The sequence below is a fragment of the Anguilla anguilla genome, chromosome 2, assembly GCF_013347855.1.
Source record: "Anguilla anguilla isolate fAngAng1 chromosome 2, fAngAng1.pri, whole genome shotgun sequence".
Classification (NCBI taxonomy): domain Eukaryota; kingdom Metazoa; phylum Chordata; class Actinopteri; order Anguilliformes; family Anguillidae; genus Anguilla; species Anguilla anguilla.
Genome location: NC_049202.1, coordinates 65211372 through 65223631, shown reverse-complemented (window position 1 = coordinate 65223631; position 12260 = coordinate 65211372). Strand labels below are relative to the sequence as shown.

Here is a 12260-nt window from a genome sequence, read left to right as displayed (position 1 = left end):
AAAAGTGTTTATTGGTTTAAGTGGGAACATTATGCAAATGCTAACTGATATCCAAGCATATTATAATTTAACAGTAGCCTAAATGGACATTGCTCTTAACTGGTAGAATCTTCCCTCATCTTACCCAACTAAGCACAATGCTGAAACGACATCCTGTGACCGTTAAAGCAAATTTATTTCTACGGTCAATCAAAATACGCAATCGACACATTACAATGTTCAACAAAGATGGTATCTTTTATAGTTATACATAAGACGGCTACTTAGATGTTAGAGTTTGAGCTGCCAATATAAAGCCTTCTCGAATATGAAATTAATATTTTTTGCGTGGTTCACCACAATCCGTGTGTTTTAATAAACGATGCGTGTAGCCTACACTTAAAGCAATTCCACTAAGCAATTGAATGTAAAGACTTTTGGGGAGGCTACGTGGTATTGAACCAGAAGACGCAGCATACGCTGTGGCTAAGACAAGAAACTGAAATCGGTTTTGTTTATTTTCAGTCTTGTTCTTTTTCTGCGAGGGCAGCCTTTTACCACTTGCTCCACGGTAATCGTAAGAGTAATCTAATAACAGCCAAAGGACATAGTTATGGTTAATTGCAAATGACTGCGTTGAATAGCAATGTATGGTCAGTTTTCGCTTTCGCTGTTTACATTTTTTGCGTTTAATTCGATCGGTCTTGTCCCCCGCTACTCCTGCCCCCCTAGTCTCTGATAAGCGACCTAGCTCGCTGGGAGGAGCTATTCTCATACGCGGTCCCCCTCCTTCTCCCCCTCCTCTCATTTCAAATGAGAGAATGAAAATAAAAAAAGAAAAAGAGAGAGGTCTGGTTTTATAGGAGCGGAAAAGGCGTCATTTTCAGCGCAGAAAACAGTGGTACTAGTCTTACAGGAGTATAGCAGGGCTGGTTTACATAGCTATAACAAGAGACGCTACGGCGAGGCGAAAGGCATTATCAAATCGCTGCGAGAAGGCTGCAAGGAGTGAGAGTAATTTCTCGTCTCTCATCACCACGACGCATATTTCTGTGCACCAACAAGCTATCGAGAAAACGGTGATGAAAATGGAACGAAAAGGGCCTCTTCGGTTCCGTTAATATTTGACCAGTAGCCTATTAGCCCACAGTCATATTCGAAGGCGCGCTTTAAAGGGACATACAGGACAAACGGACGACGCGATTGACTGATTTGCTGCTCCCCCGTTCTCTGGAGGAATCGGACGCTCACCCCCGAGACGCGTGCTTTGCCGCACAGCCCAAACTATGTAGCGCCGCGAACGAGATGAGCATGAACTGGGCATAAAAGATACCGGTGAACGGCAAGATAGGACTGCAAAGCAAAATAGGAATGTCAGTGCCTTTTCCTCTACACAGCGACGGACAGAAAGACTGCTTAACTGCAATGAACATCTAATACACAAACCACAGGCGATGGGTAAGCTGTTCTTTGAGTAGGACGGAGGAGAGAGAAGCCCATATTCTACCTCCTGCTGTTGTTGCACTTGTGCTCTGTGTATGACTGAGTAGGCTATGTTAGTGGGTGTGTTTCGTCTTGTATATTTTAACATAACAGGCACGGGAATTTCTGCGTTTTCGCATTGTAAATTTATGTATTTATTTATTTATTTTATCGTCAGGGAGCTTAATTGCTATGGGAAGACGAGTGAGAATGTCACTGTCGGAAAGCTCTGAAATGGGGGGGTAAATGCTGCTGTATACAGTTACATTTTCAACGCGCATTTCCTTAATTGAGACAAAAATGTGATGGTTACGCCTGATTTTGCCTGTTTTATAACACGGTGTTCGAAATCAGTGCCATATGAGCTCGTCTGCACTATCCAAGAGCTCCTTTGCTTATGTTTATGATCTAATATTTGGAAACGTCGCGGGCTATTTTTGTGTTTCTAAGGTCGCTACGAAAATGTTCCTGACAAAATCAGGAACTGAGCAAGGAAAAACCTAGGCGACCCCAGCTCACCCTACCGTCGCAAAATGCAAGGCGCAGACCCGTTATAAAATGGCCAAAATGATTTTTTATTTCTAGCTACGCATTAGGCTACTAAAGGGCTGTATATTTTAATTGTCAAATCGTGTAGAACGCCGGGTTACTAATCGGAAACCTATGATGGTTTCACAAGGATTTCCAGAAAAATTCAACGTTTTGTTTTGCTATTACACCAGACCACCTTAACAGTTAACAACAGTTAATACGATTCAGATGGGTGGTGTCCATTCTTCACGTATACCGTATAGTTATTTTTTTTGGTGTTGCTAAATGCAAGGACGTGTTCCCATCTCTGAGATAAATGACATCATTGGTAATCTTAAAAATGCACCGAGGATTGTTCAGTAAGGACCTCCGCCTCCCAGCCGCCGCCCCCCCCCCAAATAAAGTGTTGGACGACACAAGCCATTTACAGGCTATGCGAGCCTTGCAAGGCCCGTTGACTTTGCTCTACTGAGAACGTCCCAGGGCTCGATTTGCACATCGTCTTGTTTCCTTTTCCAGTAAAGTTTAAAATGGTATTTAAAGCTGTGACAAAGTAAATTTCACATGAGACAATTGTAAAAATATATAAACCCTTCAGAGAACCAACTTAGCTGGCATTCAAGGTGAGCCTTGTTGAAAATAAACCACAGCAGCCTGTGAAATTGTGATAAAGGCCTAAAGGAGTCTACCAGTAGTGTTTAAAAAATTAACAAAAAAAAAAAAGAAAAGTGGCACAGATCCCATCCGAGTTAGATATGGTTGTGTAGAATTTGTGTGATCTGTTCTTTATCCACAAATGGGGCCTTTCATTTGGGTTGAGTGTAGAAAAAGATGGTCTTGAGATTTTTCAGATCAAAGAAAGAGACAGAGGAAGCAGGGTTTGTTAGATTGCTGCACTGTGTGTGTGTGTGTGTGTGTGTGTGTGTGTTGAAGGTGCATTACTCTCCACCCCCCTTTATGCCTCTGAACTTCAAGCTTGTGTTGTCCATTAAAGAGCTTGCTGAGAGTAAGAGATGTGTTGCTTGTGAAATCGATGGAGTCCTCACTGACTGTGGGTGGAAAGTGCTGAATGGCGACTGATTGGCTGCACTTCGCTTCGCAGTTGCGAGCGGAGAACTCCTAAAAGGCGTGTTTCCAAGGTAGCGTGGACGCCCCCCCCCCCCCCACCCCCACCCCCCAATCGTATGTGTGTCCAAAAGGGCGAGCTTCCGGTGTGCGATGTTGCAGAAGCTCTCATTTCCTCGCCACACATTCCTGTTTCCCCGTCTTCTTAACCACGCCGCGCTGAGACAGCTTCTCTGGCGGAGCAGGATCAGCGTTTCGCCCCAGGGGCAATTCGCACAGATTCCCCGCCGACCGATGGCGTGGTGTTCGTAGATCACCCCTCTGATCTCCGCTCCGTGACGTCCGAGAGTCCGGCGGCCGTCTGACGGGCACTCAGAGACGCAGGGAGGTGACTTTCGGCAAAAAGTCAAAGCTTGTGTTTTCATTCTGGCGCTGGACCCCGCGATATCACACTCCCAAGACTGCTGCGCGCATCACGCTCGAAAATCGCAAGCAGGTTTCCTGTGAATTAATGTGATGGCTGCTATAGTGGGAATTCTGAAGAATCGGTGGGGGATGGGGGGGGTGGGGGGGGGGGCAGTCAGGAATCTTGGAATCGGAGAATGTGTCACTACCTCAGGACTCGGAAGCGGTTCCTGAACCTTATGATGCTGCCCTGTTCTGCCACTGCTGCTGGCCTATATGAACATAAGAAGAGCAGTGACAAGAACAGGCCATTCAGCCCAACTTGGCTCACCATTTTTAAAAATTATTACAACAACCCATCAATCAATCAATCAATCAATAATAAATAATCAAAAATAAATAAGTAAATAAGGTCCATAAAAAGGAATTAGTTTGATTTCAGAATGCACAAAGTGAAACCTTCCAGCTTACTGTGGTTCTGTTGTTTGCAGAAGGTATTTGTGGATGGGTTGAATAAAGCCTTGTGCTTTAGCTGGTATATGTTCTTGGTGTGGCATCATATTTAAAATTGTGATGCGTGGGCTTGGCATTAATTGCAGGGGTGTAACAGTGCCGTTCTGAAGTGCCAACCAGTGTAGTTCTGGTCGTGGGCTTCGAAAGGCAACTACACAGACTTTATGTATTTTTATTTTCTGTGAGTGAATGTAAGTCGGTGCATTAATAATCAAATTATCAGAAAATGAAAGCAAGGAGTTTAGCAGCAATGCGTACAGAAATGTGGATGCTTTATTTTGGTGAAAGGATCGGAGCACAGCTGTGGCATCAGTTGGTTCTGCGTGACCTTGGCCCGAGGGGGCATCACACCGGCTGTGTTAGACTCAGAATGCAGCCTGATAAATGTGCTCCTGGACAGAATGAGGTGAGAACAGTCTGCAGGTGACCCAGCGCCGCTACCTGCGAGGTCAAAGTCTCCACTGTGGCGTAGTGCCCCTGTTACGTGGCCATTTTGAGAAATGTCACAATGTGTCCGTTTAAGAACCTATACACAGAGACCTCCAGTTGGAAGCAGGGCGGAATTATGCTGACCATAATGCCGTAGCCAAAGTTACTGTTTATATCAGAGGTAGACCTATAAATTTCTTCATGTTTAAGGCCTACTCATTAATTTTGGTTGTGAATTGATGGACATTAAGTGCATGGCAATTGTGTACATTGGCGGATCATGGTAGTTGGTATTTAAAATTTTTTAACATTTTTTTACCGTAACCAACCACAATAAATTACAACAAAACCATTTCCAAGGCATGTTTTATTTGATAAAACGTTAGCTGACTATTCCTTTCGATATCTTACCTGACAAGTGAGCACCAAGTGAAATGTGATGAGGAGTTAGTTTCCATGGTGATGAGTTGTGTAAGTTCTACAGAAACACTCAAGACACCCAAAGCAAAGAAGAAAATGCGGAAGACCGAATATGAACAAGTCTCGGCCCAACACTTACGTATTTTTTCTTTTGAAGAGCTTTCTCATGATGATCTTTAGTATTATTTTCATTAGGAGAATAAATCTATACTATAGTACCATATCTTTTTGCTCAATTGACAGCTATTAGCATTTTATTAGCAACCAAAATTACTTTGTGGGCCTTTACATATCTGTTCTGGCTGGTAGATAACTTAAAAACATAAAACGATAACTGAACTCTGGATGGGCAGCTTTCCAGGGGCCAGGGAGCAAAGGAGCATCGTTTCGTTTTTGACGTTTTCGCTATTTTAAACGAGCTGCCTTTGGCCTTTATGTTCCCTTCACTCAGGAGCCAGGCCTGCTGAGCCAGGTACTGTTCCACCCTGGTTTCCCCTGATCTGGAATTAGTGAAATGAGAACCAACTGTAGGTTCTCAACCTGGTGCTGGCCTGGTTCCAAGTAAGCTGTACTTGGGCTTACTGAACCGAGACAGTGTTGACAGTGTTGAGTCCAATGACGCCAAAGTTGTTGAAGGGCTTGTTTGTTGCCGTTATGGCAAACATTCCTTCATATTATTATTTTCTGATTCGCCTGTTCTTGTGTGTTTGGGAAACATACACACTTGTCCTGCCCGGCCATTTTGGTGTACAATAGCTATGCCAAGTTTGTACTGATTACAGAATGAGGGTCAGATCCTCTGCTTAGAAACTGGACCTTTCTGATGAGGATTACTGCCGTATATTGGCAACAGAAGCTGGATTTGGCGCAATTTGTACAGTAAAGAGCTTGTGGATTCAGTAAATAGACGTTTGGTGTGTCTCAAGTTTTGGCGGATATGATGGTGTATTTTTTTCACGCGCAACGTTGTGATTTTATTACACCCCCGGAAAACGCGCAGGTGTGTTGTAAGCGAGCCCCGCCTCGGTCCTAGCGCTGCTCACCCCAGTGCGGGTCTAAATTCCACGGAGAATCAGCGACGTTTTCCAGTTCTGCTCTGGAGAGTAGGGGGAATTCCACCGGCCGCCAGTGCAGGGAGGGCTGCTTCCCTCTCTGCTGAAGCGCACCGCCACGGACAGCGCCCTGTCGGGAGCCCAAGCGTGGCTCGCCGTGAGCCGAAAGCGGAGACCGTCGGTTGTAGTAGCACACTGGCGGATCCCTCACAGCTTCTGTACCGTCTGTCTTTGTCCTTGGGGGGGGGAGGGGGGGGTGTCACCTTTCAGAACTGCCCCTCTTTGGCCTGGCCTCACCTGCCAGGGTGATAATGGCCCTGACCTGTACTTGACCTGCTGTGTGTGGGGAGGCAGCGGGCCGATCCAACTGAAACTGGGGAGGGGGGGGGGCGGAGGCGATATCGAGCACAGTGTGAAAGCCTCTCTAACAGTGGAGATAATTACAAGGCTTAGGACACTGGTTATTATCATAGGATTTGAAGGCTTTTAGTGCAGTTTCCAGACCCGTCATACAATGCACACCAGTGCTTTCAACATACAAATACACACACACACACACACACACATGCATGCACACACATATGCTCACACGTACACACGCACACACACACAAGCAAGTTCTATAACTGTTAGAATGAAATCCCGGCAGTATCCTTCCTTTCCTTTTTTGTTAGCCAAACTTATTTTTTAATTATCCTAACACTGTTTAGCACAAGGCTTTTGCCAATCCAGGAAAAAAAATGATTGTATGTCAGGGCCGTTTCCTTTAGAGAGAGAGGAGCTTATCTCTAAAATGCAGTGGCGTTTATCAGCGTTCTGACGTTGGGGTGGGGGTGGGGGGGGGGTGCTGGTCGTACAGCGTGGTATTTGTCGTCACGACAACTTCGCTGTGTGACCACGGTCTTCGCAAAGCCTTGATTGGCTTTGACAGATTTTTAATCCTTCGCTGGATGACGGGATCTCCAGGGACGGGGGAGGCCAGCTGGCGAAGCGTCTGTGCCAGCCTGCTCTCGGCGCGCCGTGTGCCCACGGACGCCAGGGAGGGGACGCTCTTCCATTAGGATTACTTCACAAGCGAGTTTCATCTGTGGAAGTGGCTGTGACGGGCGTCCGACGGCTCGGGGCCTCCTGATTGGACGGTCCCTCGGCTCGAGGGTCCCGATAGGACGGTCCCTCGCCGTAGAATTCCAGCTTTCTGTGGAACACGGTGCCAGGCGTGCGGTGCGGGTGTTAGGCCCCTCTCCTAAATCCGACGCGTTCGCTGTGTGGCACCTTGTCCTGCTGCCTTTTTGTCTCTCCCAGTGTCCAGAGGCCTTTACCTGCCAACACATCCATTTTAAGTCCTCTCAAAATGACTTTTTTTAACCTGCTCTTCGCTGGTGATCCATTCTGGCATTTTATGCTTAGTGGGATGTCCTGCATATAGGGAACATGTTAGGGGTGTACTGGAACATCGATGTATTGGTGCATTGCGATGCAAACGTCATGATACACCTGCAGCGATATGACATATATGAATTGTTAATAAACACGATTATTAACTTTAAACGCTATACTGCTTTGTTATTTGAATGACCTCTTGGATGTTGGTGGGGTGGCAGGAATCTGTATTGTATATAATATAGTGGACACATTCGCATCGCAGTTAATCGCATCATACGGTATCTTGATTAATCGTTATTAATCGTGTCAAATCGTTATAATTAAGACCGGTTGTATCGCATCGTATCATTCTTTGGAGTATCACTATCATATTGTATCATGATCGAGTTGTATCGTTAAACCCCTCAACCCCCATTACACAGCTGTGAAATATAACTATTAACACATCTTCAAGACAAATGCACATTTTCGCAGTGTTTTGCAGCTTATTCCTTCTCTGTGTCGACATATTTCAAATCTCTGTGCTTTTTACCCTTCATTTGCACTGTGTGCTCTGTGAAGCGCAGTTATGGTTCAGATGAAGGCCGTTTGAGGGCCTGCAGTCTCTTGTTTCACATTTGAGGACCTCAGAACACCTGCAAATGCAATTGGGCCGCTGCGGCTTCTTGCACCCAGTTACTCAATTCGTACGCTTAGCATTGTGGGATTGTTGTGGCTCAGCTGACAGTTTACCGGTGTAGCAATGTTCTTGGCGCCAGCTCTTATGAGGGCGTGTGCCTGTAAAGTATCCGCTTTGTTTTCAGTTGAGTCTCAGTCGCTGTTTATCTATGAATGTGAAGTGTCACATTGCAGCTTAATGTAAACACGCAGTACTTTATGTGGAGTTGTGTACCCCTTGTGATAATATTAGTGGTATTGCCCTCACTGGTGGTATTGCTCTTTGTTTCTAACGTTAGACGTTTAAAAAGAAATAACTAATCGATGAAATGAAGGGCGACACATTCATTAGAAGGACAATATCAGTCATGAGAAGCAGAAGTGTTGTGAAGTGGAATTCCCCTTTAAATGGTATTTCAGTACTGTAGTGTTCTTTCTTTATTTCAGGAACTGCATGTTTAAACAGAGCATTGCATCTGTATTTATTTGACTGAGGTAAAATGAAATTAGATCTAACTGGATTGAATGTCACTGCCATCTTAGAAGACTTTGTCTACCACACTAAGTTTGCCCTACAAGTTGTCTTCATTATTTTTACCGCAGAAAAAATTGCAATACTGCAACATCTTTATTAAAATGTCCCTTTTCAAGTCACATGACAGTTAAAAAAATTACAATTGAAAAAATTACATTAGAAAAAATACCTTTGCTTTGGTGACGGTCAGGCAGGCTAATTTAACACACTCTGAAATGTGTGCCATATATATTTCTATGATAAACATCTCAGTTCTTATTTTTTTTGACAGCTCAACATAGGAGCATCATGGGTACACACCACTATTGCAGTCTCCTTGAGTTCATATCCGGCTCTAATTGAGCAAGTGTGTGTGCGTGCATGCGTGCGTGTGTGTGTGTGTCTGCTTTTGCAGTGCTATGTGGGCCATGGTTCAGTACAGTACGCTAGGTTGACCTGTAGAATGCAGCTGCTCTCTCCCATTTTGGCAAGCGGGGTGTTATTTCTGTCCACAGATTCATCCACACCGATGTGACAAAGCTGCCGGTGCACCTTTCACCTGCCCACCTTTACAGTCTGACACACTACTAACAGCGTACTAACATTGTCAGGATGCACCACTGAAGTAGGGTGTCACAACCTCTGGTTGCTCTCATTCCGAAATTGCAGAAGGACCGTTTTTACAGTTGGATGGCGCAAGTAAGGTTAGCGAAACCACACAATGCAACAGCCTGTTCCATTTCCATGTGATGAAGGACAGTTCTGTTGCCTAGAATTGCTCTACCTTTTTTGAAAGTGTCAGTAATAAATAGGGGGAGGGTGGTGTTTTAGGTTCTATTTGTCGTCTGTAGTGGTGAGTGAGTGCCCAGAAAAGATGGACAGAAGTCACAACAATGGGGCTTTCCGCCCCGGCAGCCATGTTGTTTCTCAGCTGACCTCTCGACGGAAGCCAAATGCGCGGGAGCCGCAGTCCGATAAACGGCAACCGCTTCTTCGAGGCTCCCGAATGACATTAAGTTGAGCGCACTGCTTTACACGTCGGCGCATGGCATTTAAAAACCAAACCGTCACAGCGCGCTAAATCGTCGGACGACATGGCTAATTCGATCAGGAAGCGGGTCGGTCGGTGTGCGTGTGCAGCGTTTCGTCGGTGACGACAGGGATGTGCGTGCGGTTCTGCTGCTGGTGGGATCTGTGCCACAGGGCGCCTTTGAGTCAGGTTCATGTTGCAAGTGTGTGGGAGGGCCCCTTGACATTATTCTATTACATCCTTTCAGTGTCACACGGTTGATATAGATTTTTTTTGTCGTTGCAAATAACAGGAAGCTGTCGGTTTGCGTGCCACAGTTCACGTGAGAGCAGCCAGTCACCCAGTTCGTGAGTGGTTGTCACCATGACGATTTCTTTTAGAGACTGGTGGCCAATTTAGGCAAAGGGACAGGCACTGTAGAAGTGAAAGCGATGAAGGGCAGAAGTTTGGAAGGAGGGGGGAGTTCTTCTTGTTCAACCTTGAAACATTCATCCGTAATTAACCAAACAGGGCCTTTGAAATGGATGCCTACCTTTTGCCTGCAATGCAAATCTCTTGTGTCAGCGCTCGTGGTGGAAATTTAGCTGCAGTAGCTGGTTTTGTCTGGTCTGTCAGACGCCTGAAATAAAAGTACCGTGTGTGAATTTCTCCTGGGTGAGGGGACTGCAGCTCAGCTAGTGGAGTGGTGGGAGAAAATAACAGGGGCCGGCTCTGCTCCCCTGCATGGGTGCAGCAGTGAGAATGCCCTGCCAATACAAGGGGACCTTCCAAATAGTGAGAAAAATACAAATTGATGGGGTGAAATTTGTTTTTCTTTTATTTTCACCAATGGTTCACGGCATGTAGAACTGTGCCGCAGCTCGAAGATCCTGCGTTCTCCCCCCTCCCCCCATTCAAAATGGGTGACTTCCATTTTCGTAGCCTCTGCATTTTACAGCCTTTGCCCAGACATTAACTTTCAGCCACTCTGTCAGTTATGTAAGATTAAGTCATTTTTTTAAAGCAATCCTCAGTCCGATGCCTCTCTGATCTCACTGTCTCTCTTGGACCCCGCCCCTAATGCTTGAAGCTGAAACTGTGACAGCAATGGCCATTTGACCAGTGGGCACTTCATTCATTCCCTACTAAATGCCACCGCATTGCTAGGGGAAGGGCCAGGAACTCTCCTCGATGACCTCCCGTAGAGTGCGGGTAGGGGCCTTGTGCTGTAGTATGGGGACAGCGTACAGCATGCGCTCGCGGTTCTTAGTGGTGCGCTGAGACCGTTTCAAGGTGGTCGTTGGTGGTTTCCTTCATAACAGTGGGGATTGAGTGCGAGCCGCCTGGAATTTGTAGTGCATGGCCATGGGATTATCATGTATGAGTGCGTCCGTTTGTGTCGCTGAAGCAGAGCCGGACAAGCGGGGTTTGGTGTTGTCTGATTAATAAGGGTTTGGGGGGGGGGGGGGGGCGGGGGATGAGGGGGAGAGTGGTGCAGTTGCATGTAAAGGAGGGTGTTGTCCGCAGGCTAGAGAAGGGAGCTATTGTATGCAGACGGGAACCGAGATAGAGCATGATATTTGAGAGCTGGCAGAAGGACAGCTCGAAGAATAGCCTCTATTGTTGCCGCGGGCTACGTGGTTTTTTTCAGTCGCCGGGGCGGTCGGGCTGGTACAGACCGCCTTCGCTCGACCGCAGCCCGCTCGCGGAGGGCTAGCACTCTGACCCCCTGCCCCCCCCCCACCCCCCCGAAGCTGCTGTCGGACACAGAGGAACGGGGGGGCAAGGGGCCGATCTCGCCCGCAGCAGAACGGGACGAACCGGCGGAAGGCCGTGCACCGGTTGATAGGGGGAGATCAATCGCGCGTTTGACGCCTGAGACTGGCAGGCCTCGCCCCTTTCGTGTGAATGTGGCAACCGGCCGGGGAGAGGAAATGCCCGCTCTCAGCTCGTGCCCCCGGGCGTGGTGCGTCGGCTCGGGGGGGCTGCACAGGACCGAGTGTCCTGTCAGTCTCTGCTTCTGTGAACTGCATGGCCAGTGTATGGAAGTAAGTCACTGATAGAGGTGTTCCTGTGGTCATTGGCAGAGACTGCAGAAACTGTGGGGGGGGGGGGGGGGGGGGGGGGGAGTTGGCTGCATCTAGTCCCGAGTGCGATGTTTCTCAACACCGGTCCAGTGGGCTCAGTTTGCCGGCTGGTCATTATACTGGCCGAGTTCTCCCGTAGGATTGAGCCGTCAACAGAATACAGATGTGGAGACAAAGACCTTTGTTACAACCCTCCGGTGGGGGTGCCGGCCATTTGGAGGCCTGTGCTTTCTTGTTTCAGGTAATTGAGAGCACCTGTGGTGGTGGCCTTTTAAGAAGCCTGGAGTCGGCTTATCAGGAGGTGGCTTTCTTCTTCTCACCTTTGGACCACGGCCGTGTGCTGATTTTGCCGTGTATGTTTTGCAGTTATTTTGTTATTCCATATGGTGCTGTAAAATAAAGTTATTGGTTATTTTTGGGAAACTTTGGTGTCGGCTTCGTTATGTTTGCGGGTGCTTGAGGGCAACCGTAACATAATTGGGGGCACGTCCGGGATCTTTTGGATCCTTTTGGTTTATGGCTTTGTGTATTCACATTGTCATTTGTCTGCTTGGTTACGTGGTTTGACACGTGGAATGCGTGTTAGCCCACTGAGTGCGTAGCTTTGTATTAGTAAGGCTTGCATTTGTGCCCTTTGGATGACATACTGCGCAGACATTGCTAGCCGCACATTTTGGTTTATTTCTGTTGGTTTTGGTTCTGAGGGGGACAAATATGTAACTCGTTCTTCTTCG

General features: G+C 47.0%; 1 protein-coding gene across 1 annotated transcript in view; it reads left to right on the top strand.

Moving 5' to 3' along the window:
• The first annotated feature begins 777 nt into the window (after positions 1 to 777).
• Positions 778 to 12260, top strand: part of mgat3b (beta-1,4-mannosyl-glycoprotein 4-beta-N-acetylglucosaminyltransferase b) — a 35233-nt gene continuing 23750 nt past the window's right edge. Inside the window, exon 1 of the mRNA XM_035400780.1 lies at positions 778 to 1437. The gene's annotated coding sequence lies outside the window, so the exon portion shown is untranslated. The remainder of the gene's footprint in view (positions 1438 to 12260) is intronic.